Source organism: Lepidochelys kempii, chromosome 8 (assembly GCF_965140285.1).
Source record: "Lepidochelys kempii isolate rLepKem1 chromosome 8, rLepKem1.hap1, whole genome shotgun sequence".
Taxonomy (NCBI): Eukaryota; Metazoa; Chordata; order Testudines; family Cheloniidae; genus Lepidochelys; species Lepidochelys kempii.
This window is the reverse complement of record NC_136387.1, coordinates 32945022-32951224: the sequence shown is the minus strand read 5'-3', so window position 1 is coordinate 32951224 and position 6203 is coordinate 32945022.

The following is a 6203-nucleotide window of genomic DNA, read 5'->3' as shown; positions in this document are numbered from 1 at the left end:
CGCATAGCCAAGGGACTATAACTGTGTGTGCACTAAAGGGACTCTACCACTTTAAAATAGATCAATATAATTAAAGTGGTATCACTGTACAGATAAGGCCTGACATGAGGAATGAAGCAGTTAAAAATGTTGATATTCAGATTACCATCATGGAGATCTGAGTTAACACCTCACTGAAATGAAGGGGGCTGGTCACACTCTCAAAAGCATTTCTGGCTTCCTCCAAACTCACATGGAAATATTTTCATCCATTATCCTTGGGTCAGGTCTGCACTGCAAGCTTTTGGCGGCATATCTCTGTTGGTCAAAGGTGTGATGAGATGTGATCTCTGACTTACACAGCTGTGCTAGCAAAAGCCTATCGCATAGCCCATGTCTACACTACAAAATTTCTTTCTATTTTTTCCTTTAGAGAAATATTAACTTATAGGTTGTGTGACTAGTGTATGGTGTGTATGAATGTGAGGGAGAGAGAGAGAACAAAAAATTTAAGGAACACCAAGTCAAAGAGATGTGTTTTGCATTTATTTTGAACATAGTGAGGTCTGCAAAAAGAAAAAGGAGTACTAGTGGCACCTTAGAGATTAACCAATTTATTTGAGCATAAGCTTTCGTCAGCTACAGCTCACTTCATCGGATGCACGTAGCTCACGAAAGCTTATGCTCAAATAAATTGGTTAGTCTCTAAGGTGCCACCAGTACTCCTTTTCTTTTTGCGAATACAGACTAACACGGCTGCTACTCTGAAACCTGAGGTCTGCATTCATTCTTATTTTGTTTCGGACCAAGTTCCATAGTCTGGTTAAAGCTATTGTGAAAGTTTTCTTTCCTTCTGTCGTGAGTCTCTATGTACTGGGTGACAATTTTATTGTTTTAGGGCAGGGATCGGCAACCTTTGGCCTGTGGCCCACCAGGGTAAACACCCTGGCAGCCCGGGCCAATTTGTTTACCTGCCGTGTCCGTAGGTTCTGCCAATGGCGGCTCCCACTGGCCACAGTTCACCGCTCCAGGCCAATGGGGGCTGCGGGAAGCGGCGCGGGCCGAAGGATGTGCTGTCCGCAGCTTCCTGCAGCCCCCATTGGCCTGGGACAGCGAACCGTGGCCACTGGGAGCTGCAATTGGCCGAACCTGCGGACACAGCAGGTAAACAAACCGTCCCAGCCCGCCAGGGGACTTGCCCTGGCAGGTCTCATGCCAAAGGTTGCTGATCCCTGTTTTAGAGAATGTCGATGTTGTGGTACAACATAGTCATGGAAGAAGACTCAATGAGATAACTAGACCCAGTTCCATGGACAAATTCTGTAAGGGCATTGAACTGCATGCAATTCTCAATCGGGAACCAGTGCAGAGAGCCCATCACTAGGGTGAGGTGAGCACAGAGACTTGGGTTGTTTAGCAGATTTTGTACCAGCATACTTTCGCTATTCCTCTTCCAAGAGGTGCCAACTTTTGTCGGCACCGGTGGGTGCTTGTGCCGCCCCCGCCCTGCCCGAGCTTCACTCTTCCCTGTTTCTATTAGATTCCTTCCCAAATCCCCGCCTCCTCCCCCAAATGCGCCGCGTTCCTCCTCCTCCTCCCTCCCTCCCAGGCTTGCCGCGCGAAACAGCTGTTTCACGGAGCGAGTGCTGGCTGGGAGGGCAGAGAAGCAGGACCCAGCGGCGTGCTCAGGGGAGGAGGCGGAGTGGAGCGGAGGTAGAGGTGAGCTGGGGCAGGGGGGCGGGACTCTGCACCCACCAATTTTTCCCCATGGGTGCTCCAGTCCCAGAGCACCCACGGACTCGGTGCCTATGCCTCTTCCCACATTCTTTATATTAAGGTGTATTTTTGCACACAAACGATATTTGTTTTGTAAGAGTTGATCCGCCCCTGCTGCTCATTCCCAGCCTTAAGTCATGTAGTGAACTTTGCCAAATGGGACATTCTTTGCCTCAGGATGTGTGATGAATTGGGAGTGCTTGCACAGGAGCTGCAGGTAACAATTACATGAACATTAGAGATATGCGGCTCTGTACATCTCATTTCAGAGAGCCATATGTTAGGATATAGATATTCAGGCCTGTCTGAAAAGGCCTACCTATACTTTAAGAATTGAGGTGTATTCTTATCACTTAGCTAGTTATAGAGGTATAAAAGAAAGAATCAAAATCACTGTCTGCCCGTGTAAGGGCCTTCTCTTACTGTGACAGTCTAAGGCCCTGTTCTTAGGCTAAGGCCTTTGGCTAAACAGCAGGGGCAGCCATAAGCTGGGAAGTGAATGGTCACGTCCTCACCAGTCACACTGAAATAAGGCAGTTTGGGGCTGTTAAAAAGGTGATCCAATCTATCACCACCAGAAAAAGGGAAAAGCCTAGAAGATTTACAGAAAACTGTTTGATAGCATCCTGTCTGGCAAGAACTCACTTATCCATAGCTAGGTGTGAAATCCTCATTTCTTTGTTGTTCTATCACTGTAGTCCCCACATCCCTATTGTATGTCTGTATAATCAATTTTGTTGGGTGTAAACCAATTAAGGTAGTGGGATATAATTGGTTAGATAATCATGTTACAATATGTTAGGATTGGTTAGTTAAATTTCAGTAAAATGATTCATTAAGGTATAGCTAAGCAGAACTCAAGTTTTACTATATAGTCTGCAGTCAAATAGGAAGTAAGGGGGGGGGATGGGAACAGGGAATGGGAACAGGGACACAGCCAAAGCTCTGTGGTGTCAGAGCTGGGAAGGGGGACACTAAGGAAGAAAATTGGTATCATTGCTTGCTGGAAGTTCACCCCAATAAACATTGAATTGTTTGCACTTTTGGACTTTGGGTATTGTTGCTCTCTGTTAATGCGAGAAGGACTAGGGAAGTGAGCGGGTGAAGGAATAAGCCCTCTAACACCATAGATTACTATAAACCAGTGAAGAAACTAGTAAATGTAAGATTGTAATTGATAATCAACTAGGGATGTAAAATGTTAAATGGTTAGCAGGTAAGCATTAGGCTTACCATGAACCGACTTTAATTGTTAACTCTCTGTGTGCTGGCCAGAGCAACCCCAGCATGATTTTCCAGTGTAGACAAGGGCCCATTTGTTCTGCCTAAGGGTGCTTCTATAATAAAAAAAAGAAAACAAAAAAAACCCCCGAGCAGCAACGAGTCTCAGAGCCTGGGTCAACTGACTCAAGCTCATGGGGCTAGTGCTTTGGGGCTAAAAATAGCAGTATAGACATTGCCACTTGGGCTGGAACTCTGACTCTGAGACTTACTCCTCTTGGTGGGTCTCAAAGCCCAAGCTCCAGCCAGAGCCTGAATATCTACACTCTTGTTATTTTTAGCCCCATAGTGCAAGTCCCACAAGCCCAAGTCAGTTGACCTGGGCTCTGAGACTCACCACCACGGGTTTGTTTTGTTTTCTTTTTTTGAAGCACAGATGTAGCCTATGTTTCCTTGTCTAAGTGGTCACACTCTGATCCAGGTCTCTTGCGCCTTGGCTGTAGCCCATCTTTTCACTTCTGTTGGGGTAGCACCCAGCTGCATAGCCAATGGCTCTTCCTCCTCCGAAGTCTCCTCAGCTAACTATGCCTTGTTTTATATACCACATGCTGGGTAATAACATGAGAGGACTCCATGCTTCTAAAACTAAACTGGCACTTTATGAAGAGAACTATTTACAGAGATGCTACAGCTGGTGCTAGCATTCCAGCCATATGCACACAGACTGACTTTCTGGTGTCGCCTCCAAATTTTTCCCTTTAGCAACCCTCCAAGTTCCATGCAGGTTGCTACATTCCTCCCTAAAGCAAATTTTCATGGAAGCAGTCTACAATCTCACTTAATTTAAAAGGCAACCTGCCCCTTTAACAGTCACACTCCTTTTGGGCTAGAAGGTCTCCTCTCCGAAGGCAGGCTCCTCCCTAAACCTGGTCATCCATAGCTTCTGAGACACGCCTGGGCCTCTAGTTGAGGTCCTTGTGCCCATTCAATCTGCCAAGCCCCTTCTCCTGAACTCTTCCATAGCTGTCCCCCAAATCATCTGTAGGCACTGCTCCACTCAGACATCTAACCTAAGGCTCCAATGGGGTCATACCTCTAATTCATTCCTACAAGATTCTCTAGCAGCTGAGGATGACCAAAAGTGAGATAGAATTACCAATTGCCCACTGAACAAGATGCGTACCCTCCACCTAGCCCTCTGAATAAGTTGCTGATTGGCACTTAGAACCTGGATTTTTCAAATTGGAGCTCCAGGCCCAGCAATTGGATCCATATAGGCAGACCCCAGTGAAGTCAATGGAGCCTTGCAAGTGTGTTCCCATGCGGATCTCATTGCAGTATTTGGGCCTGACATTGTACAAGGAAGGGGGATTCTGTCTGGAGTCTCAGCTCCTGAGGCTCGATAGGCTAAGGTAAAACCATTTTTAAGGAAAATTGCAGCATAACCATCAAGCAGAGATATATGATCCCCCACAAAAAAAAAGTGAATCAGGGAGGTTCATTTCTCCTTGTTAAAAAAGTTGTAACACAAGTATGATATATCGAGGTGCAATCCAGACTACTGAGGGATAGTGTCAGCACTTGCTCTGCAACTTGGAGTGCCTTACAATGCTTTGCTGCTCCTCACACCCTAAGTGTCTGTCTATAGCCACAGCCCTGGTCCAGTAACACTGACCCCAGCAGCCTGTCAGCAAACATCACAACGCTCTGGCTTCCAGTAGTCTTAGTTACTACCTGCAGGGTGGCCCCGACACATTCCCTGTCCCAGATTTTCCCCCAAAAAATCTGTCCAGCCGTCTCCTGTTCATTGCCCCTCTAAGGGGATCAACATACAACACTCTGGGTAACTCCATTTAAGGAAGCAAACAATTCACAACACTGGAGTAGTTTTAATTAAAGAATAAAACAAGTTTATTTAACTACAAGGAGATAGATTTTGAGTACAAGTGATGATGCATTAAAGTCAGAAATGGTTACAAGAAAAAGAGATAAAAAAAACTTTATAAACTAGACTTCAAGGTGAAGTCCCTTACCACATGTTTTCAGTACATTGCTGACCAAATTCTCAGGCCAGGATCTGCTCTAATAGTCTAACTGTTGTTTCTTTTGCCTTCTCAGGTGAAGAGAGAAAGATGGATAGGGAGAGAGAACTTCAGGTGTTTTTGACCCTCACTTTTATAGTCCAGTCCTCCTTGGAGATGCATTTTCCTGAAGGTTACCTCTCAAAGCAAAGTTGATTTAAACAGTAAAGAAGGTGACATGATGTCTGGTAGTGAAAGAGGATACATACTCTTTCTTCTCACCTCTGTTTGTTGAAATGCAGGTTCTTTGTCTCCTGTCTTCCCTTTCTTACTGTCTAAGGACCCTGTTTACAACTTATATGAAAACTGAGGTAAACACACATTCCTTTGTTTAAAATCTGCTTGACCAGTTCTGCCTAATCAGGGCTACATGGGTTTGAACATGTGCCACCACCAATATCATTTAGGGGGAATTCATAACTTTACATATAATGTTGCTACCTATATTTCACCAGGATATTATTGACCAGAGAGATACAGTATTAGTTTTCAAGCGATTCCTCACAAGGCATATTTTGTACAAAGATCATTACAGTGGTGTGTAGAGTGTGAATAAAGGGGTGCATTCCAATCACAGAAAGCAAACAATATGGAGAGCTCCATATTGGGATGACCTGGCGAGTTGTCACAGATGCACCTCAATTAGTCTCATCTTGCAATTGTTTTTAAACAGGTAGAAATCACATACAGTTCCCTGTCCATTTCTGTTCAACATCTGGCCACAGCATTATCAGGAAAAAAGAAAAGGAGTACTTGTGGCACCTTAGAGACTAACCAATTTATTTGAGCATAAGCTGTAGCTCACGAAAGCTTATGCTCAAATAAATTGGTTAGTCTCTAAGGTGCCACAAGTACTCCTTTTCTTTTTGCGAATACAGACTAACACGGCTGTTACTCTGAAACCTAGCATTATCAGGGAAACTCAAAGAAAAGGGTTCTTCCCTTCTACCTGTCCAAAGCAGTTTCTTTATCCTGACACCATAGGAATTTGACCTTACTATTGTGGAAGTCTCTGACCTGTGTCCATTTTCATTTGCAGGCTGTCTCATTGCATAAAAGATCTGTCAAATTCAAAGTATATTATTAATTATTATTATTACTACTGGGGAGAAAATGTTAACAGCCAGGCAATTATGATTAGCGTAA